The 20,261-nt window shown below is 49.8% G+C and overlaps 35 non-coding genes across 35 annotated transcripts; all 35 read left to right on the top strand.

The window, feature by feature from the left end:
* Positions 1–128: 128 nt before the first annotated feature.
* Positions 129–202, top strand: Trnan-guu. The gene has a single exon. It is a non-coding gene; the product is annotated as a tRNA-Asn (tRNA).
* Positions 203–891: 689 nt separating this feature from the next.
* Positions 892–963, top strand: Trnat-cgu. Its single transcript has one exon. It is a non-coding gene; the product is annotated as a tRNA-Thr (tRNA).
* Positions 964–1,296: 333 nt separating this feature from the next.
* On the top strand, positions 1,297–1,370 carry Trnan-guu. Its single transcript has one exon. It is a non-coding gene; the product is annotated as a tRNA-Asn (tRNA).
* A 689-nt stretch (positions 1,371–2,059) lies between these two features.
* Positions 2,060–2,131, top strand: Trnat-cgu. Its single transcript has one exon. It is a non-coding gene; the product is annotated as a tRNA-Thr (tRNA).
* A 333-nt stretch (positions 2,132–2,464) lies between these two features.
* Trnan-guu lies at positions 2,465–2,538 on the top strand. The gene has a single exon. It is a non-coding gene; the product is annotated as a tRNA-Asn (tRNA).
* Positions 2,539–3,227: 689 nt separating this feature from the next.
* On the top strand, positions 3,228–3,299 carry Trnat-cgu. Its single transcript has one exon. It is a non-coding gene; the product is annotated as a tRNA-Thr (tRNA).
* Positions 3,300–3,632: 333 nt separating this feature from the next.
* Positions 3,633–3,706, top strand: Trnan-guu. The gene has a single exon. It is a non-coding gene; the product is annotated as a tRNA-Asn (tRNA).
* A 689-nt stretch (positions 3,707–4,395) lies between these two features.
* Trnat-cgu lies at positions 4,396–4,467 on the top strand. The gene has a single exon. It is a non-coding gene; the product is annotated as a tRNA-Thr (tRNA).
* Positions 4,468–4,800: 333 nt separating this feature from the next.
* Positions 4,801–4,874, top strand: Trnan-guu. Its single transcript has one exon. It is a non-coding gene; the product is annotated as a tRNA-Asn (tRNA).
* Positions 4,875–5,563: 689 nt separating this feature from the next.
* On the top strand, positions 5,564–5,635 carry Trnat-cgu. Its single transcript has one exon. It is a non-coding gene; the product is annotated as a tRNA-Thr (tRNA).
* Positions 5,636–5,968: 333 nt separating this feature from the next.
* Positions 5,969–6,042, top strand: Trnan-guu. Its single transcript has one exon. It is a non-coding gene; the product is annotated as a tRNA-Asn (tRNA).
* A 689-nt stretch (positions 6,043–6,731) lies between these two features.
* Trnat-cgu lies at positions 6,732–6,803 on the top strand. Its single transcript has one exon. It is a non-coding gene; the product is annotated as a tRNA-Thr (tRNA).
* A 333-nt stretch (positions 6,804–7,136) lies between these two features.
* Trnan-guu lies at positions 7,137–7,210 on the top strand. The gene has a single exon. It is a non-coding gene; the product is annotated as a tRNA-Asn (tRNA).
* Positions 7,211–7,899: 689 nt separating this feature from the next.
* On the top strand, positions 7,900–7,971 carry Trnat-cgu. The gene has a single exon. It is a non-coding gene; the product is annotated as a tRNA-Thr (tRNA).
* A 333-nt stretch (positions 7,972–8,304) lies between these two features.
* Trnan-guu lies at positions 8,305–8,378 on the top strand. Its single transcript has one exon. It is a non-coding gene; the product is annotated as a tRNA-Asn (tRNA).
* A 689-nt stretch (positions 8,379–9,067) lies between these two features.
* On the top strand, positions 9,068–9,139 carry Trnat-cgu. Its single transcript has one exon. It is a non-coding gene; the product is annotated as a tRNA-Thr (tRNA).
* A 333-nt stretch (positions 9,140–9,472) lies between these two features.
* Trnan-guu lies at positions 9,473–9,546 on the top strand. The gene has a single exon. It is a non-coding gene; the product is annotated as a tRNA-Asn (tRNA).
* Positions 9,547–10,235: 689 nt separating this feature from the next.
* Trnat-cgu lies at positions 10,236–10,307 on the top strand. The gene has a single exon. It is a non-coding gene; the product is annotated as a tRNA-Thr (tRNA).
* Positions 10,308–10,640: 333 nt separating this feature from the next.
* Trnan-guu lies at positions 10,641–10,714 on the top strand. The gene has a single exon. It is a non-coding gene; the product is annotated as a tRNA-Asn (tRNA).
* A 690-nt stretch (positions 10,715–11,404) lies between these two features.
* Trnat-cgu lies at positions 11,405–11,476 on the top strand. The gene has a single exon. It is a non-coding gene; the product is annotated as a tRNA-Thr (tRNA).
* A 333-nt stretch (positions 11,477–11,809) lies between these two features.
* On the top strand, positions 11,810–11,883 carry Trnan-guu. Its single transcript has one exon. It is a non-coding gene; the product is annotated as a tRNA-Asn (tRNA).
* A 690-nt stretch (positions 11,884–12,573) lies between these two features.
* Positions 12,574–12,645, top strand: Trnat-cgu. Its single transcript has one exon. It is a non-coding gene; the product is annotated as a tRNA-Thr (tRNA).
* A 333-nt stretch (positions 12,646–12,978) lies between these two features.
* Trnan-guu lies at positions 12,979–13,052 on the top strand. Its single transcript has one exon. It is a non-coding gene; the product is annotated as a tRNA-Asn (tRNA).
* A 685-nt stretch (positions 13,053–13,737) lies between these two features.
* Trnat-cgu lies at positions 13,738–13,809 on the top strand. Its single transcript has one exon. It is a non-coding gene; the product is annotated as a tRNA-Thr (tRNA).
* Positions 13,810–14,142: 333 nt separating this feature from the next.
* Trnan-guu lies at positions 14,143–14,216 on the top strand. Its single transcript has one exon. It is a non-coding gene; the product is annotated as a tRNA-Asn (tRNA).
* Positions 14,217–14,904: 688 nt separating this feature from the next.
* On the top strand, positions 14,905–14,976 carry Trnat-cgu. The gene has a single exon. It is a non-coding gene; the product is annotated as a tRNA-Thr (tRNA).
* A 333-nt stretch (positions 14,977–15,309) lies between these two features.
* On the top strand, positions 15,310–15,383 carry Trnan-guu. Its single transcript has one exon. It is a non-coding gene; the product is annotated as a tRNA-Asn (tRNA).
* Positions 15,384–16,071: 688 nt separating this feature from the next.
* On the top strand, positions 16,072–16,143 carry Trnat-cgu. Its single transcript has one exon. It is a non-coding gene; the product is annotated as a tRNA-Thr (tRNA).
* Positions 16,144–16,475: 332 nt separating this feature from the next.
* Positions 16,476–16,549, top strand: Trnan-guu. The gene has a single exon. It is a non-coding gene; the product is annotated as a tRNA-Asn (tRNA).
* Positions 16,550–17,238: 689 nt separating this feature from the next.
* Trnat-cgu lies at positions 17,239–17,309 on the top strand. Its single transcript has one exon. It is a non-coding gene; the product is annotated as a tRNA-Thr (tRNA).
* Positions 17,310–17,642: 333 nt separating this feature from the next.
* On the top strand, positions 17,643–17,717 carry Trnan-guu. The gene has a single exon. It is a non-coding gene; the product is annotated as a tRNA-Asn (tRNA).
* Positions 17,718–18,407: 690 nt separating this feature from the next.
* Trnat-cgu lies at positions 18,408–18,479 on the top strand. The gene has a single exon. It is a non-coding gene; the product is annotated as a tRNA-Thr (tRNA).
* Positions 18,480–18,812: 333 nt separating this feature from the next.
* Positions 18,813–18,886, top strand: Trnan-guu. The gene has a single exon. It is a non-coding gene; the product is annotated as a tRNA-Asn (tRNA).
* Positions 18,887–19,575: 689 nt separating this feature from the next.
* On the top strand, positions 19,576–19,647 carry Trnat-cgu. The gene has a single exon. It is a non-coding gene; the product is annotated as a tRNA-Thr (tRNA).
* Positions 19,648–19,980: 333 nt separating this feature from the next.
* Trnan-guu lies at positions 19,981–20,054 on the top strand. The gene has a single exon. It is a non-coding gene; the product is annotated as a tRNA-Asn (tRNA).
* The last annotated feature ends 207 nt before the right edge of the window (positions 20,055–20,261 follow it).

Here is a 20,261-nt window from a genome sequence, read left to right on the forward strand (position 1 = left end):
CCTCGCTACAGTGTGCATGCACGTTATCCATGTGAAGAGGCGTAAGCAAATGCTACCATTCTGCGAGATTCCTGCAGAAGGTATACGAATTGCGTTGATATACAGAGCACAAGGGAGCTAAAGTCAAGGCCTCCGTGGCGCAATCGGCTAGCGCGTTCGGCTGTTAACCGAAAGGTTGGTGGTTCGAGCCCACCCGGGGGCGAAATCGTTTTAACCGGCACCGAGGTGAGGACATACGTCAACTTTGTTAGAGATACACAGCTAGTGTGACAATTTGGCTGCGTTTGAGTGATGCCACAGAGCCTTATACACATTCAGCCAAGTGACACTGTAGGTAAAAACATGGCCCTACACAGACGTTCTGCTGTTTTCCTTTTTATTCGTCATGTGTGACACTGCAGTAGAGGGACGCCCGCTACAAAAGACGTATTCTTTACATTCAATTTCAGCATATACGTCGCGAGTGCCATATGACAGGGCCTGTCTCTCGATGTCGATTTGTATTTGGTGTGTCTTAAGTGTCGGTCTGCAGTAGGCCGCTGTTGGCCGAGCGACGTGCAGTCGCCTTACATGAAGCCCCATGGGCAACGCCAGTGCCACTGTGGACAACAGCGCACTGTAGCCAGAGAGAGGAGCCGAAAGGCGCATTTCGCAGTCGAGCCACGCTATCCCACAAGCTGTGCACTAGGTCAGGATTGTGCAGACCGCTAACTTTTGGTGGGCCGACGCTCGTCGTCGATCGTAAGGGCGAAACATTCAAGAGATTTGGAAAACGGCAATGTGGACACCCCCAGCAGCAGCTGTGTGCCAAATCCGATATCTGGTCGAGGGCTGCAAGATTCAGTATGATGAAGTAACAATTTGGGGATAGCTCACAAACGCTAAGCTGCCGCCTTCTTAGCTCAGTGGTAGAGCACTGGTCTCGTAAACCAAGGGTCGTGAGTTCGAACTTCACAGTAGGCATTCATTATTTAAACCTTCCTGCAAGGAGCGGAGCTATCTCGAGCAGCATCTAACACATGGCAGTACACTGAATGAAAGGGATGTTCTACAACCTATGACAAGTATTCTACTGGCCTCAGAGGTTTTCTGAATGCATAGGCAGAACATTGGTTTGTATGCATTTTGTAGTATAATGTCATGCTTGGCGATGTCATTCGTTTACGAGCCTCGCTACAGTGTGCATGCACGTTATCCATGTGAAGAGGCGTAAGCAAATGCTACCATTCTGCGAGATTCCTGCAGAAGGTATACGAATTGCGTTGATATACAGAGCACAAGGGAGCTAAAGTCAAGGCCTCCGTGGCGCAATCGGCTAGCGCGTTCGGCTGTTAACCGAAAGGTTGGTGGTTCGAGCCCACCCGGGGGCGAAATCGTTTTAACCGGCACCGAGGTGAGGACATACGTCAACTTTGTTAGAGATACACAGCTAGTGTGACAATTTGGCTGCGTTTGAGTGATGCCACAGAGCCTTATACACATTCAGCCAAGTGACACTGTAGGTAAAAACATGGCCCTACACAGACGTTCTGCTGTTTTCCTTTTTATTCGTCATGTGTGACACTGCAGTAGAGGGACGCCCGCTACAAAAGACGTATTCTTTACATTCAATTTCAGCATATACGTCGCGAGTGCCATATGACAGGGCCTGTCTCTCGATGTCGATTTGTATTTGGTGTGTCTTAAGTGTCGGTCTGCAGTAGGCCGCTGTTGGCCGAGCGACGTGCAGTCGCCTTACATGAAGCCCCATGGGCAACGCCAGTGCCACTGTGGACAACAGCGCACTGTAGCCAGAGAGAGGAGCCGAAAGGCGCATTTCGCAGTCGAGCCACGCTATCCCACAAGCTGTGCACTAGGTCAGGATTGTGCAGACCGCTAACTTTTGGTGGGCCGACGCTCGTCGTCGATCGTAAGGGCGAAACATTCAAGAGATTTGGAAAACGGCAATGTGGACACCCCCAGCAGCAGCTGTGTGCCAAATCCGATATCTGGTCGAGGGCTGCAAGATTCAGTATGATGAAGTAACAATTTGGGGATAGCTCACAAACGCTAAGCTGCCGCCTTCTTAGCTCAGTGGTAGAGCACTGGTCTCGTAAACCAGGGGTCGTGAGTTCGAACCTCACAGAAGGCATTCATTATTTAAACCTTCCTGCAAGGAGCGGAGCTATCTCGAGCAGCATCTAACACATGGCAGTACACTGAATGAAAGGGATGTTCTACAACCTATGACAAGTATTCTACTGGCCTCAGAGGTTTTCTGAATGCATAGGCAGAACATTGGTTTGTATGCATTTTGTAGTATAATGTCATGCTTGGCGATGTCATTCGTTTACGAGCCTCGCTACAGTGTGCATGCACGTTATCCATGTGAAGAGGCGTAAGCAAATGCTACCATTCTGCGAGATTCCTGCAGAAGGTATACGAATTGCGTTGATATACAGAGCACAAGGGAGCTAAAGTCAAGGCCTCCGTGGCGCAATCGGCTAGCGCGTTCGGCTGTTAACCGAAAGGTTGGTGGTTCGAGCCCACCCGGGGGCGAAATCGTTTTAACCGGCACCGAGGTGAGGACATACGTCAACTTTGTTAGAGATACACAGCTAGTGTGACAATTTGGCTGCGTTTGAGTGATGCCACAGAGCCTTATACACATTCAGCCAAGTGACACTGTAGGTAAAAACATGGCCCTACACAGACGTTCTGCTGTTTTCCTTTTTATTCGTCATGTGTGACACTGCAGTAGAGGGACGCCCGCTACAAAAGACGTATTCTTTACATTCAATTTCAGCATATACGTCGCGAGTGCCATATGACAGGGCCTGTCTCTCGATGTCGATTTGTATTTGGTGTGTCTTAAGTGTCGGTCTGCAGTAGGCCGCTGTTGGCCGAGCGACGTGCAGTCGCCTTACATGAAGCCCCATGGGCAACGCCAGTGCCACTGTGGACAACAGCGCACTGTAGCCAGAGAGAGGAGCCGAAAGGCGCATTTCGCAGTCGAGCCACGCTATCCCACAAGCTGTGCACTAGGTCAGGATTGTGCAGACCGCTAACTTTTGGTGGGCCGACGCTCGTCGTCGATCGTAAGGGCGAAACATTCAAGAGATTTGGAAAACGGCAATGTGGACACCCCCAGCAGCAGCTGTGTGCCAAATCCGATATCTGGTCGAGGGCTGCAAGATTCAGTATGATGAAGTAACAATTTGGGGATAGCTCACAAACGCTAAGCTGCCGCCTTCTTAGCTCAGTGGTAGAGCACTGGTCTCGTAAACCAGGGGTCGTGAGTTCGAACCTCACAGAAGGCATTCATTATTTAAACCTTCCTGCAAGGAGCGGAGCTATCTCGAGCAGCATCTAACACATGGCAGTACACTGAATGAAAGGGATGTTCTACAACCTATGACAAGTATTCTACTGGCCTCAGAGGTTTTCTGAATGCATAGGCAGAACATTGGTTTGTATGCATTTTGTAGTATAATGTCATGCTTGGCGATGTCATTCGTTTACGAGCCTCGCTACAGTGTGCATGCACGTTATCCATGTGAAGAGGCGTAAGCAAATGCTACCATTCTGCGAGATTCCTGCAGAAGGTATACGAATTGCGTTGATATACAGAGCACAAGGGAGCTAAAGTCAAGGCCTCCGTGGCGCAATCGGCTAGCGCGTTCGGCTGTTAACCGAAAGGTTGGTGGTTCGAGCCCACCCGGGGGCGAAATCGTTTTAACCGGCACCGAGGTGAGGACATACGTCAACTTTGTTAGAGATACACAGCTAGTGTGACAATTTGGCTGCGTTTGAGTGATGCCACAGAGCCTTATACACATTCAGCCAAGTGACACTGTAGGTAAAAACATGGCCCTACACAGACGTTCTGCTGTTTTCCTTTTTATTCGTCATGTGTGACACTGCAGTAGAGGGACGCCCGCTACAAAAGACGTATTCTTTACATTCAATTTCAGCATATACGTCGCGAGTGCCATATGACAGGGCCTGTCTCTCGATGTCGATTTGTATTTGGTGTGTCTTAAGTGTCGGTCTGCAGTAGGCCGCTGTTGGCCGAGCGACGTGCAGTCGCCTTACATGAAGCCCCATGGGCAACGCCAGTGCCACTGTGGACAACAGCGCACTGTAGCCAGAGAGAGGAGCCGAAAGGCGCATTTCGCAGTCGAGCCACGCTATCCCACAAGCTGTGCACTAGGTCAGGATTGTGCAGACCGCTAACTTTTGGTGGGCCGACGCTCGTCGTCGATCGTAAGGGCGAAACATTCAAGAGATTTGGAAAACGGCAATGTGGACACCCCCAGCAGCAGCTGTGTGCCAAATCCGATATCTGGTCGAGGGCTGCAAGATTCAGTATGATGAAGTAACAATTTGGGGATAGCTCACAAACGCTAAGCTGCCGCCTTCTTAGCTCAGTGGTAGAGCACTGGTCTCGTAAACCAAGGGTCGTGAGTTCGAACTTCACAGTAGGCATTCATTATTTAAACCTTCCTGCAAGGAGCGGAGCTATCTCGAGCAGCATCTAACACATGGCAGTACACTGAATGAAAGGGATGTTCTACAACCTATGACAAGTATTCTACTGGCCTCAGAGGTTTTCTGAATGCATAGGCAGAACATTGGTTTGTATGCATTTTGTAGTATAATGTCATGCTTGGCGATGTCATTCGTTTACGAGCCTCGCTACAGTGTGCATGCACGTTATCCATGTGAAGAGGCGTAAGCAAATGCTACCATTCTGCGAGATTCCTGCAGAAGGTATACGAATTGCGTTGATATACAGAGCACAAGGGAGCTAAAGTCAAGGCCTCCGTGGCGCAATCGGCTAGCGCGTTCGGCTGTTAACCGAAAGGTTGGTGGTTCGAGCCCACCCGGGGGCGAAATCGTTTTAACCGGCACCGAGGTGAGGACATACGTCAACTTTGTTAGAGATACACAGCTAGTGTGACAATTTGGCTGCGTTTGAGTGATGCCACAGAGCCTTATACACATTCAGCCAAGTGACACTGTAGGTAAAAACATGGCCCTACACAGACGTTCTGCTGTTTTCCTTTTTATTCGTCATGTGTGACACTGCAGTAGAGGGACGCCCGCTACAAAAGACGTATTCTTTACATTCAATTTCAGCATATACGTCGCGAGTGCCATATGACAGGGCCTGTCTCTCGATGTCGATTTGTATTTGGTGTGTCTTAAGTGTCGGTCTGCAGTAGGCCGCTGTTGGCCGAGCGACGTGCAGTCGCCTTACATGAAGCCCCATGGGCAACGCCAGTGCCACTGTGGACAACAGCGCACTGTAGCCAGAGAGAGGAGCCGAAAGGCGCATTTCGCAGTCGAGCCACGCTATCCCACAAGCTGTGCACTAGGTCAGGATTGTGCAGACCGCTAACTTTTGGTGGGCCGACGCTCGTCGTCGATCGTAAGGGCGAAACATTCAAGAGATTTGGAAAACGGCAATGTGGACACCCCCAGCAGCAGCTGTGTGCCAAATCCGATATCTGGTCGAGGGCTGCAAGATTCAGTATGATGAAGTAACAATTTGGGGATAGCTCACAAACGCTAAGCTGCCGCCTTCTTAGCTCAGTGGTAGAGCACTGGTCTCGTAAACCAGGGGTCGTGAGTTCGAACCTCACAGAAGGCATTCATTATTTAAACCTTCCTGCAAGGAGCGGAGCTATCTCGAGCAGCATCTAACACATGGCAGTACACTGAATGAAAGGGATGTTCTACAACCTATGACAAGTATTCTACTGGCCTCAGAGGTTTTCTGAATGCATAGGCAGAACATTGGTTTGTATGCATTTTGTAGTATAATGTCATGCTTGGCGATGTCATTCGTTTACGAGCCTCGCTACAGTGTGCATGCACGTTATCCATGTGAAGAGGCGTAAGCAAATGCTACCATTCTGCGAGATTCCTGCAGAAGGTATACGAATTGCGTTGATATACAGAGCACAAGGGAGCTAAAGTCAAGGCCTCCGTGGCGCAATCGGCTAGCGCGTTCGGCTGTTAACCGAAAGGTTGGTGGTTCGAGCCCACCCGGGGGCGAAATCGTTTTAACCGGCACCGAGGTGAGGACATACGTCAACTTTGTTAGAGATACACAGCTAGTGTGACAATTTGGCTGCGTTTGAGTGATGCCACAGAGCCTTATACACATTCAGCCAAGTGACACTGTAGGTAAAAACATGGCCCTACACAGACGTTCTGCTGTTTTCCTTTTTATTCGTCATGTGTGACACTGCAGTAGAGGGACGCCCGCTACAAAAGACGTATTCTTTACATTCAATTTCAGCATATACGTCGCGAGTGCCATATGACAGGGCCTGTCTCTCGATGTCGATTTGTATTTGGTGTGTCTTAAGTGTCGGTCTGCAGTAGGCCGCTGTTGGCCGAGCGACGTGCAGTCGCCTTACATGAAGCCCCATGGGCAACGCCAGTGCCACTGTGGACAACAGCGCACTGTAGCCAGAGAGAGGAGCCGAAAGGCGCATTTCGCAGTCGAGCCACGCTATCCCACAAGCTGTGCACTAGGTCAGGATTGTGCAGACCGCTAACTTTTGGTGGGCCGACGCTCGTCGTCGATCGTAAGGGCGAAACATTCAAGAGATTTGGAAAACGGCAATGTGGACACCCCCAGCAGCAGCTGTGTGCCAAATCCGATATCTGGTCGAGGGCTGCAAGATTCAGTATGATGAAGTAACAATTTGGGGATAGCTCACAAACGCTAAGCTGCCGCCTTCTTAGCTCAGTGGTAGAGCACTGGTCTCGTAAACCAGGGGTCGTGAGTTCGAACCTCACAGAAGGCATTCATTATTTAAACCTTCCTGCAAGGAGCGGAGCTATCTCGAGCAGCATCTAACACATGGCAGTACACTGAATGAAAGGGATGTTCTACAACCTATGACAAGTATTCTACTGGCCTCAGAGGTTTTCTGAATGCATAGGCAGAACATTGGTTTGTATGCATTTTGTAGTATAATGTCATGCTTGGCGATGTCATTCGTTTACGAGCCTCGCTACAGTGTGCATGCACGTTATCCATGTGAAGAGGCGTAAGCAAATGCTACCATTCTGCGAGATTCCTGCAGAAGGTATACGAATTGCGTTGATATACAGAGCACAAGGGAGCTAAAGTCAAGGCCTCCGTGGCGCAATCGGCTAGCGCGTTCGGCTGTTAACCGAAAGGTTGGTGGTTCGAGCCCACCCGGGGGCGAAATCGTTTTAACCGGCACCGAGGTGAGGACATACGTCAACTTTGTTAGAGATACACAGCTAGTGTGACAATTTGGCTGCGTTTGAGTGATGCCACAGAGCCTTATACACATTCAGCCAAGTGACACTGTAGGTAAAAACATGGCCCTACACAGACGTTCTGCTGTTTTCCTTTTTATTCGTCATGTGTGACACTGCAGTAGAGGGACGCCCGCTACAAAAGACGTATTCTTTACATTCAATTTCAGCATATACGTCGCGAGTGCCATATGACAGGGCCTGTCTCTCGATGTCGATTTGTATTTGGTGTGTCTTAAGTGTCGGTCTGCAGTAGGCCGCTGTTGGCCGAGCGACGTGCAGTCGCCTTACATGAAGCCCCATGGGCAACGCCAGTGCCACTGTGGACAACAGCGCACTGTAGCCAGAGAGAGGAGCCGAAAGGCGCATTTCGCAGTCGAGCCACGCTATCCCACAAGCTGTGCACTAGGTCAGGATTGTGCAGACCGCTAACTTTTGGTGGGCCGACGCTCGTCGTCGATCGTAAGGGCGAAACATTCAAGAGATTTGGAAAACGGCAATGTGGACACCCCCAGCAGCAGCTGTGTGCCAAATCCGATATCTGGTCGAGGGCTGCAAGATTCAGTATGATGAAGTAACAATTTGGGGATAGCTCACAAACGCTAAGCTGCCGCCTTCTTAGCTCAGTGGTAGAGCACTGGTCTCGTAAACCAAGGGTCGTGAGTTCGAACTTCACAGTAGGCATTCATTATTTAAACCTTCCTGCAAGGAGCGGAGCTATCTCGAGCAGCATCTAACACATGGCAGTACACTGAATGAAAGGGATGTTCTACAACCTATGACAAGTATTCTACTGGCCTCAGAGGTTTTCTGAATGCATAGGCAGAACATTGGTTTGTATGCATTTTGTAGTATAATGTCATGCTTGGCGATGTCATTCGTTTACGAGCCTCGCTACAGTGTGCATGCACGTTATCCATGTGAAGAGGCGTAAGCAAATGCTACCATTCTGCGAGATTCCTGCAGAAGGTATACGAATTGCGTTGATATACAGAGCACAAGGGAGCTAAAGTCAAGGCCTCCGTGGCGCAATCGGCTAGCGCGTTCGGCTGTTAACCGAAAGGTTGGTGGTTCGAGCCCACCCGGGGGCGAAATCGTTTTAACCGGCACCGAGGTGAGGACATACGTCAACTTTGTTAGAGATACACAGCTAGTGTGACAATTTGGCTGCGTTTGAGTGATGCCACAGAGCCTTATACACATTCAGCCAAGTGACACTGTAGGTAAAAACATGGCCCTACACAGACGTTCTGCTGTTTTCCTTTTTATTCGTCATGTGTGACACTGCAGTAGAGGGACGCCCGCTACAAAAGACGTATTCTTTACATTCAATTTCAGCATATACGTCGCGAGTGCCATATGACAGGGCCTGTCTCTCGATGTCGATTTGTATTTGGTGTGTCTTAAGTGTCGGTCTGCAGTAGGCCGCTGTTGGCCGAGCGACGTGCAGTCGCCTTACATGAAGCCCCATGGGCAACGCCAGTGCCACTGTGGACAACAGCGCACTGTAGCCAGAGAGAGGAGCCGAAAGGCGCATTTCGCAGTCGAGCCACGCTATCCCACAAGCTGTGCACTAGGTCAGGATTGTGCAGACCGCTAACTTTTGGTGGGCCGACGCTCGTCGTCGATCGTAAGGGCGAAACATTCAAGAGATTTGGAAAACGGCAATGTGGACACCCCCAGCAGCAGCTGTGTGCCAAATCCGATATCTGGTCGAGGGCTGCAAGATTCAGTATGATGAAGTAACAATTTGGGGATAGCTCACAAACGCTAAGCTGCCGCCTTCTTAGCTCAGTGGTAGAGCACTGGTCTCGTAAACCAGGGGTCGTGAGTTCGAACCTCACAGAAGGCATTCATTATTTAAACCTTCCTGCAAGGAGCGGAGCTATCTCGAGCAGCATCTAACACATGGCAGTACACTGAATGAAAGGGATGTTCTACAACCTATGACAAGTATTCTACTGGCCTCAGAGGTTTTCTGAATGCATAGGCAGAACATTGGTTTGTATGCATTTTGTAGTATAATGTCATGCTTGGCGATGTCATTCGTTTACGAGCCTCGCTACAGTGTGCATGCACGTTATCCATGTGAAGAGGCGTAAGCAAATGCTACCATTCTGCGAGATTCCTGCAGAAGGTATACGAATTGCGTTGATATACAGAGCACAAGGGAGCTAAAGTCAAGGCCTCCGTGGCGCAATCGGCTAGCGCGTTCGGCTGTTAACCGAAAGGTTGGTGGTTCGAGCCCACCCGGGGGCGAAATCGTTTTAACCGGCACCGAGGTGAGGACATACGTCAACTTTGTTAGAGATACACAGCTAGTGTGACAATTTGGCTGCGTTTGAGTGATGCCACAGAGCCTTATACACATTCAGCCAAGTGACACTGTAGGTAAAAACATGGCCCTACACAGACGTTCTGCTGTTTTCCTTTTTATTCGTCATGTGTGACACTGCAGTAGAGGGACGCCCGCTACAAAAGACGTATTCTTTACATTCAATTTCAGCATATACGTCGCGAGTGCCATATGACAGGGCCTGTCTCTCGATGTCGATTTGTATTTGGTGTGTCTTAAGTGTCGGTCTGCAGTAGGCCGCTGTTGGCCGAGCGACGTGCAGTCGCCTTACATGAAGCCCCATGGGCAACGCCAGTGCCACTGTGGACAACAGCGCACTGTAGCCAGAGAGAGGAGCCGAAAGGCGCATTTCGCAGTCGAGCCACGCTATCCCACAAGCTGTGCACTAGGTCAGGATTGTGCAGACCGCTAACTTTTGGTGGGCCGACGCTCGTCGTCGATCGTAAGGGCGAAACATTCAAGAGATTTGGAAAACGGCAATGTGGACACCCCCAGCAGCAGCTGTGTGCCAAATCCGATATCTGGTCGAGGGCTGCAAGATTCAGTATGATGAAGTAACAATTTGGGGATAGCTCACAAACGCTAAGCTGCCGCCTTCTTAGCTCAGTGGTAGAGCACTGGTCTCGTAAACCAAGGGTCGTGAGTTCGAACTTCACAGTAGGCATTCATTATTTAAACCTTCCTGCAAGGAGCGGAGCTATCTCGAGCAGCATCTAACACATGGCAGTACACTGAATGAAAGGGATGTTCTACAACCTATGACAAGTATTCTACTGGCCTCAGAGGTTTTCTGAATGCATAGGCAGAACATTGGTTTGTATGCATTTTGTAGTATAATGTCATGCTTGGCGATGTCATTCGTTTACGAGCCTCGCTACAGTGTGCATGCACGTTATCCATGTGAAGAGGCGTAAGCAAATGCTACCATTCTGCGAGATTCCTGCAGAAGGTATACGAATTGCGTTGATATACAGAGCACAAGGGAGCTAAAGTCAAGGCCTCCGTGGCGCAATCGGCTAGCGCGTTCGGCTGTTAACCGAAAGGTTGGTGGTTCGAGCCCACCCGGGGGCGAAATCGTTTTAACCGGCACCGAGGTGAGGACATACGTCAACTTTGTTAGAGATACACAGCTAGTGTGACAATTTGGCTGCGTTTGAGTGATGCCACAGAGCCTTATACACATTCAGCCAAGTGACACTGTAGGTAAAAACATGGCCCTACACAGACGTTCTGCTGTTTTCCTTTTTATTCGTCATGTGTGACACTGCAGTAGAGGGACGCCCGCTACAAAAGACGTATTCTTTACATTCAATTTCAGCATATACGTCGCGAGTGCCATATGACAGGGCCTGTCTCTCGATGTCGATTTGTATTTGGTGTGTCTTAAGTGTCGGTCTGCAGTAGGCCGCTGTTGGCCGAGCGACGTGCAGTCGCCTTACATGAAGCCCCATGGGCAACGCCAGTGCCACTGTGGACAACAGCGCACTGTAGCCAGAGAGAGGAGCCGAAAGGCGCATTTCGCAGTCGAGCCACGCTATCCCACAAGCTGTGCACTAGGTCAGGATTGTGCAGACCGCTAACTTTTGGTGGGCCGACGCTCGTCGTCGATCGTAAGGGCGAAACATTCAAGAGATTTGGAAAACGGCAATGTGGACACCCCCAGCAGCAGCTGTGTGCCAAATCCGATATCTGGTCGAGGGGCTGCAAGATTCAGTATGATGAAGTAACAATTTGGGGATAGCTCACAAACGCTAAGCTGCCGCCTTCTTAGCTCAGTGGTAGAGCACTGGTCTCGTAAACCAGGGGTCGTGAGTTCGAACCTCACAGAAGGCATTCATTATTTAAACCTTCCTGCAAGGAGCGGAGCTATCTCGAGCAGCATCTAACACATGGCAGTACACTGAATGAAAGGGATGTTCTACAACCTATGACAAGTATTCTACTGGCCTCAGAGGTTTTCTGAATGCATAGGCAGAACATTGGTTTGTATGCATTTTGTAGTATAATGTCATGCTTGGCGATGTCATTCGTTTACGAGCCTCGCTACAGTGTGCATGCACGTTATCCATGTGAAGAGGCGTAAGCAAATGCTACCATTCTGCGAGATTCCTGCAGAAGGTATACGAATTGCGTTGATATACAGAGCACAAGGGAGCTAAAGTCAAGGCCTCCGTGGCGCAATCGGCTAGCGCGTTCGGCTGTTAACCGAAAGGTTGGTGGTTCGAGCCCACCCGGGGGCGAAATCGTTTTAACCGGCACCGAGGTGAGGACATACGTCAACTTTGTTAGAGATACACAGCTAGTGTGACAATTTGGCTGCGTTTGAGTGATGCCACAGAGCCTTATACACATTCAGCCAAGTGACACTGTAGGTAAAAACATGGCCCTACACAGACGTTCTGCTGTTTTCCTTTTTATTCGTCATGTGTGACACTGCAGTAGAGGGACGCCCGCTACAAAAGACGTATTCTTTACATTCAATTTCAGCATATACGTCGCGAGTGCCATATGACAGGGCCTGTCTCTCGATGTCGATTTGTATTTGGTGTGTCTTAAGTGTCGGTCTGCAGTAGGCCGCTGTTGGCCGAGCGACGTGCAGTCGCCTTACATGAAGCCCCATGGGGCAACGCCAGTGCCACTGTGGACAACAGCGCACTGTAGCCAGAGAGAGGAGCCGAAAGGCGCATTTCGCAGTCGAGCCACGCTATCCCACAAGCTGTGCACTAGGTCAGGATTGTGCAGACCGCTAACTTTTGGTGGGCCGACGCTCGTCGTCGATCGTAAGGGCGAAACATTCAAGAGATTTGGAAAACGGCAATGTGGACACCCCCAGCAGCAGCTGTGTGCCAAATCCGATATCTGGTCGAGGGCTGCAAGATTCAGTATGATGAAGTAACAATTTGGGGATAGCTCACAAACGCTAAGCTGCCGCCTTCTTAGCTCAGTGGTAGAGCACTGGTCTCGTAAACCAGGGGTCGTGAGTTCGAACCTCACAGAAGGCATTCATTATTTAAACCTTCCTGCAAGGAGCGGAGCTATCTCGAGCAGCATCTAACACATGGCAGTACACTGAATGAAAGGGATGTTCTACAACCTATGACAAGTATTCTACTGGCCTCAGAGGTTTTCTGAATGCATAGGCAGAACATTGGTTTGTATGCATTTTGTAGTATAATGTCATGCTTGGCGATGTCATTCGTTTACGAGCCTCGCTACAGTGTGCATGCACGTTATCCATGTGAAGAGGCGTAAGCAAATGCTACCATTCTGCGAGATTCCTGCAGAAGGTATACGAATTGCGTTGATATACAGAGCACAAGGGAGCTAAAGTCAAGGCCTCCGTGGCGCAATCGGCTAGCGCGTTCGGCTGTTAACCGAAAGGTTGGTGGTTCGAGCCCACCCGGGGGCGAAATCGTTTTAACCGGCACCGAGGTGAGGACATACGTCAACTTTGTTAGAGATACACAGCTAGTGTGACAATTTGGCTGCGTTTGAGTGATGCCACAGAGCCTTATACACATTCAGCCAAGTGACACTGTAGGTAAAAACATGGCCCTACACAGACGTTCTGCTGTTTTCCTTTTTATTCGTGTGTGACACTGCAGTAGAGGGACGCCCGCTACAAAAGACGTATTCTTTACATTCAATTTCAGCATATACGTCGCGAGTGCCATATGACAGGGCCTGTCTCTCGATGTCGATTTGTATTTGGTGTGTCTTAAGTGTCGGTCTGCAGTAGGCCGCTGTTGGCCGAGCGACGTGCAGTCGCCTTACATGAAGCCCCATGGGCAACGCCAGTGCCACTGTGGACAACAGCGCACTGTAGCCAGAGAGAGGAGCCGAAAGGCGCATTTCGCAGTCGAGCCACGCTATCCCACAAGCTGTGCACTAGGTCAGGATTGTGCAGACCGCTAACTTTTGGTGGGCCGACGCTCGTCGTCGATCGTAAGGGCGAAACATTCAAGAGATTTGGAAACGGCAATGTGGACACCCCCAGCAGCAGCTGTGTGCCAAATCCGATATCTGGTCGAGGGCTGCAAGATTCAGTATGATGAAGTAACAATTTGGGGATAGCTCACAAACGCTAAGCTGCCGCCTTCTTAGCTCAGTGGTAGAGCACTGGTCTCGTAAACCAGGGGTCGTGAGTTCGAACCTCACAGAAGGCATTCATTATTTAAACCTTCCTGCAAGGAGCGGAGCTATCTCGAGCAGCATCTAACACATGGCAGTACACTGAATGAAAGGGATGTTCTACAACCTATGACAAGTATTCTACTGGCCTCAGAGGTTTTCTGAATGCATAGGCAGAACATTGGTTTGTATGCATTTTGTAGTATAATGTCATGCTTGGCGATGTCATTCGTTTACGAGCCTCGCTACAGTGTGCATGCACGTTATCCATGTGAAGAGGCGTAAGCAAATGCTACCATTCTGCGAGATTCCTGCAGAAGGTATACGAATTGCGTTGATATACAGAGCACAAGGGAGCTAAAGTCAAGGCCTCCGTGGCGCAATCGGCTAGCGCGTTCGGCTGTTAACCGAAAGGTTGGTGGTTCGAGCCCACCCGGGGGCGAAATCGTTTTAACCGGCACCCGAGGTGAGGACATACGTCAACTTTGTTAGAGATACACAGCTAGTGTGACAATTTGGCTGCGTTTGAGTGATGCCACAGAGCCTTATACACATTCAGCCAAGTGACACTGTAGGTAAAAACATGGCCCTACACAGACGTTCTGCTGTTTTCCTTTTTATTCGTCATGTGTGACACTGCAGTAGAGGGACGCCCGCTACAAAAGACGTATTCTTTACATTCAATTTCAGCATATACGTCGCGAGTGCCATATGACAGGGCCTGTCTCTCGATGTCGATTTGTATTTGGTGTGTCTTAAGTGTCGGTCTGCAGTAGGCCGCTGTTGGCCGAGCGACGTGCAGTCGCCTTACATGAAGCCCCATGGGCAACGCCAGTGCCACTGTGGACAACAGCGCACTGTAGCCAGAGAGAGGAGCCGAAAGGCGCATTTCGCAGTCGAGCCACGCTATCCACAAGCTGTGCACTAGGTCAGGATTGTGCAGACCGCTAACTTTTGGTGGGCCGACGCTCGTCGTCGATCGTAAGGGCGAAACATTCAAGAGATTTGGAAAACGGCAATGTGGACACCCCAGCAGCAGCTGTGTGCCAAATCCGATATCTGGTCGAGGGCTGCAAGATTCAGTATGATGAAGTAACAATTTGGGGATAGCTCACAAACGCTAAGCTGCCGCCTTCTTAGCTCAGTGGTAGAGCACTGGTCTCGTAAACCAAGGGTCGTGAGTTCGAACTTCACAGTAGGCATTCATTATTTAAACCTTCCTGCAAGGAGCGGAGCTATCTCGAGCAGCATCTAACACATGGCAGTACACTGAATGAAAGGGATGTTCTACAACCTATGACAAGTATTCTACTGGCCTCAGAGGTTTTCTGAATGCATAGGCAGAACATTGGTTTGTATGCATTTTGTAGTATAATGTCATGCTTGGCGATGTCATTCGTTTACGAGCCTCGCTACAGTGTGCATGCACGTTATCCATGTGAAGAGGCGTAAGCAAATGCTACCATTCTGCGAGATTCCTGCAGAAGGTATACGAATTGCGTTGATATACAGAGCACAAGGGAGCTAAAGTCAAGGCCTCCGTGGCGCAATCGGCTAGCGCGTTCGGCTGTTAACCGAAAGGTTGGTGGTTCGAGCCCACCCGGGGGCGAAAATCGTTTTAACCGGCACCGAGGTGAGGACATACGTCAACTTGTTAGAGATACACAGCTAGTGTGACAATTTGGCTGCGTTTGAGTGATGCCACAGAGCCTTATACACATTCAGCCAAGTGACACTGTAGGTAAAAACATGGCCCTACACAGACGTTCTGCTGTTTTCCTTTTATTCGTCATGTGTGACACTGCAGTAGAGGGACGCCCGCTACAAAAGACGTATTCTTTACATTCAATTTCAGCATATACGTCGCGAGTGCCATATGACAGGGCCTGTCTCTCGATGTCGATTTGTATTTGGTGTGTCTTAAGTGTCGGTCTGCAGTAGGCCGCTGTTGGCCGAGCGACGTGCAGTCGCCTTACATGAAGCCCCATGGGCAACGCCAGTGCCACTGTGGACAACAGCGCACTGTAGCCAGAGAGAGGAGCCGAAAGGCGCATTTCGCAGTCGAGCCACGCTATCCCACAAGCTGTGCACTAGGTCAGGATTGTGCAGACCGCTAACTTTTGGTGGGCCGACGCTCGTCGTCGATCGTAAGGGCGAAACATTCAAGAGATTTGAAAACGGCAATGTGGACACCCCCAGCAGCAGCTGTGTGCCAAATCCGATAATCTGGTCGAGGGCTGCAAGATTCAGTATGATGAAGTAACAATTTGGGGATAGCTCACAAACGCTAAGCTGCCGCCTTCTTAGCTCAGTGGTAGAGCACTGGTCTCGTAAACCAGGGGTCGTGAGTTCGAACCTCACAGAAGGCATTCATTATTTAAACCTTCCTGCAAGGAGCGGAGCTATCTCGAGCAGCATCTAACACATGGCAGTACACTGAATGAAAGGGATGTTCTACAACCTATGACAAGTATTCTACTGGCCTCAGAGGTTTTCTGAATGCATAGCAGAACATTGGTTTGTATGCATTTTGTAGTATAATGTCATGCTTGGCGATGTCATTCGTTTACGAGCCTCGCTACAGTGTGCATGCACGTTATCCATGTGAAGAGGCGTAAGCAAATGCTACCATTCTGCGAGATTCCTGCAGAAGGTATACGAATTGCGTTGATATACAGAGCACAAGGGAGCTAAAGTCAAGGCCTCCGTGGCGCAATCGGCTAGCGCGTTCGGCTGTTAACCGAAAGGTTGGTGGTTCGAGCCCACCCGGGGGCGAAATCGTTTTAACCGGCACCGAGGTGAGGACATACGTCAACTTTGTTAGAGATACACAGCTAGTGTGACAATTTGGCTGCGTTTGAGTGATGCCACAGAGCCTTATACACATTCAGCCAAGTGACACTGTAGGTAAAAACATGGCCCTACACAGACGTTCTGCTGTTTTCCTTTTTATTCGTCATGTGTGACACTGCAGTAGAGGGACGCCCGCTACAAAAGACGTATTCTTTACATTCAATTTCAGCATATACGTCGCGAGTGCCATATGACAGGGCCTGTCTCTCGATGTCGATTTGTATTTGGTGTGTCTTAAGTGTCGGTCTGCAGTAGGCCGCTGTTGGCCGAGCGACGTGCAGTCGCCTTACATGAAGCCCCATGGGCAACGCCAGTGCCACTGTGGACAACAGCGCACTGTAGCCAGAGAGAGGAGCCGAAAGGCGCATTTCGCAGTCGAGCCACGCTATCCCACAAGCTGTGCACTAGGTCAGGATTGTGCAGACCGCTAACTTTTGGTGGGCCGACGCTCGTCGTCGATCGTAAGGGCGAAACATTCAAGAGATTTGGAAAACGGCAATGTGGACACCCCCAGCAGCAGCTGTGTGCCAAATCCGATATCTGGTCGAGGGCTGCAAGATTCAGTATGATGAAGTAACAATTTGGGGATAGCTCACAAACGCTAAGCTGCCGCCTTCTTAGCTCAGTGGTAGAGCACTGGTCTCGTAACCAAGGGTCGTGAGTTCGAACTTCACAGTAGGCATTCATTATTTAAACCTTCCTGCAAGGAGCGGAGCTATCTCGAGCAGCATCTAACACATGGCAGTACACTGAATGAAAGGGATGTTCTACAACCTATGACAAGTATTCTACTGGCCTCAGAGGTTTTCTGAATGCATAGGCAGAACATTGGTTTGTATGCATTTTGTAGTATAATGTCATGCTTGGCGATGTCATTCGTTTACGAGCCTCGCTACAGTGTGCATGCACGTTATCCATGTGAAGAGGCGTAAGCAAATGCTACCATTCTGCGAGATTCCTGCAGAAGGTATACGAATTGCGTTGATATACAGAGCACAAGGGAGCTAAAGTCAAGGCCTCCGTGGCGCAATCGGCTAGCGCGTTCGGCTGTTAACCGAAAGGTTGGTGGTTCGAGCCCACCCGGGGGGCGAAATCGTTTTAACCGGCACCGAGGTGAGGACATACGTCAACTTTGTTAGAGATACACAGCTAGTGTGACAATTTGGCTGCGTTTGAGTGATGCCACAGAGCCTTATACACATTCAGCCAAGTGACACTGTAGGTAAAAACATGGCCCTACACAGACGTTCTGCTGTTTTCCTTTTTATTCGTCATGTGTGACACTGCAGTAGAGGGACGCCCGCTACAAAAGACGTATTCTTTACATTCAATTTCAGCATATACGTCGCGAGTGCCATATGACAGGGCCTGTCTCTCGATGTCGATTTGTATTTGGTGTGTCTTAAGTGTCGGTCTGCAGTAGGCCGCTGTTGGCCGAGCGACGTGCAGTCGCCTTACATGAAGCCCCCATGGGCAACGCCAGTGCCACTGTGGACAACAGCGCACTGTAGCCAGAGAGAGGAGCCGAAAGGCGCATTTCGCAGTCGAGCCACGCTATCCCACAAGCTGTGCACTAGGTCAGGATTGTGCAGACCGCTAACTTTTGGTGGGCCGACGCTCGTCGTCGATCGTAAGGGCGAAACATTCAAGAGATTTGGAAAAACGGCAATGTGGACACCCCAGCAGCAGCTGTGTGCCAAATCCGATATCTGGTCGAGGGCTGCAAGATTCAGTATGATGAAGTAACAATTTGGGGATAGCTCACAAACGCTAAGCTGCCGCCTTCTTAGCTCAGTGGTAGAGCACTGGTCTCGTAAACCAGGGGTCGTGAGTTCGAACCTCACAGAAGGCATTCATTATTTAAACCTTCCTGCAAGGAGCGGAGCTATCTCGAGCAGCATCTAACACATGGCAGTACACTGAATGAAAGGGATGTTCTACAACCTATGACAAGTATTCTACTGGCCTCAGAGGTTTTCTGAATGCATAGGCAGAACATTGGTTTGTATGCATTTTGTAGTATAATGTCATGCTTGGCGATGTCATTCGTTTACGAGCCTCGCTACAGTGTGCATGCACGTTATCCATGTGAAGAGGCGTAAGCAAATGCTACCATTCTGCGAGATTCCTGCAGAAGGTATACGAATTGCGTTGATATACTGAGCACAAGGGAGCTAAAGTCAAGGCCTCCGTGGCGCAATCGGCTAGCGCGTTCGGCTGTTAACCGAAAGGTTGGTGGTTCGAGCCCACCCGGGGGCGAAATCGTTTTAACCGGCACCGAGGTGAGGACATACGTCAACTTTGTTAGAGATACACAGCTAGTGTGACAATTTGGCTGCGTTTGAGTGATGCCACAGAGCCTTATACACATTCAGCCAAGTGACACTGTAGGTAAAAACATGGCCCTACACAGACGTTCTGCTGTTTTCCTTTTTATTCGTCATGTGTGACACTGCAGTAGAGGGACGCCCGCTACAAAAGACGTATTCTTTACATTCAATTTCAGCATATACGTCGCGAGTGCCATATGACAGGGCCTGTCTCTCGATGTCGATTTGTATTTGGTGTGTCTTAAGTGTCGGTCTGCAGTAGGCCGCTGTTGGCCGAGCGACGTGCAGTCGCCTTACATGAAGCCCCATGGGCAACGCCAGTGCCACTGTGGACAACAGCGCACTGTAGCCAGAGAGAGGAGCCGAAAGGCGCATTTCGCAGTCGAGCCACGCTATCCCACAAGCTGTGCACTAGGTCAGGATTGTGCAGACCGCTAACTTTTGGTGGGCCGACGCTCGTCGTCGATCGTAAGGGCGAAACATTCAAGAGATTTGGAAAACGGCAATGTGGACACCCCCAGCAGCAGCTGTGTGCCAAATCCGATATCTGGTCGAGGGCTGCAAGATTCAGTATGATGAAGTAACAATTTGGGGATAGCTCACAAACGCTAAGCTGCCGCCTTCTTAGCTCAGTGGTAGAGCACTGGTCTCGTAAACCAAGGGTCGTGAGTTCGAACTTCACAGTAGGCATTCATTATTTAAACCTTCCTGCAAGGAGCGGAGCTATCTCGAGCAGCATCTAACACATGGCAGTACACTGAATGAAAGGGATGTTCTACAACCTATGACAAGTATTCTACTGGCCTCAGAGGTTTTCTGAATGCATAGGCAGAACATTGGTTTGTATGCATTTTGTAGTATAATGTCATGCTTGGCGATGTCATTCGTTTACGAGCCTCGCTACAGTGTGCATGCACGTTATCCATGTGAAGAGGCGTAAGCAAATGCTACCATTCTGCGAGATTCCTGCAGAAGGTATACGAATTGCGTTGATATACAGAGCACAAGGGAGCTAAAGTCAAGGCCTCCGTGGCGCAATCGGCTAGCGCGTTCGGCTGTTAACCGAAAGGTTGGTGGTTCGAGCCCACCCGGGGGCGAAATCGTTTTAACCGGCACCGAGGTGAGGACATACGTCAACTTTGTTAGAGATACACAGCTAGTGTGACAATTTGCTGCGTTTGAGTGATGCCACAGAGCCTTATACACATTCAGCCAAGTGACACTGTAGGTAAAAACATGGCCCTACACAGACGTTCTGCTGTTTTCCTTTTTATTCGTCATGTGTGACACTGCAGTAGAGGGAC

Source organism: Schistocerca piceifrons, chromosome 5 (genome assembly GCF_021461385.2).
Source record: "Schistocerca piceifrons isolate TAMUIC-IGC-003096 chromosome 5, iqSchPice1.1, whole genome shotgun sequence".
Taxonomy (NCBI): Eukaryota; Metazoa; Arthropoda; class Insecta; order Orthoptera; family Acrididae; genus Schistocerca; species Schistocerca piceifrons.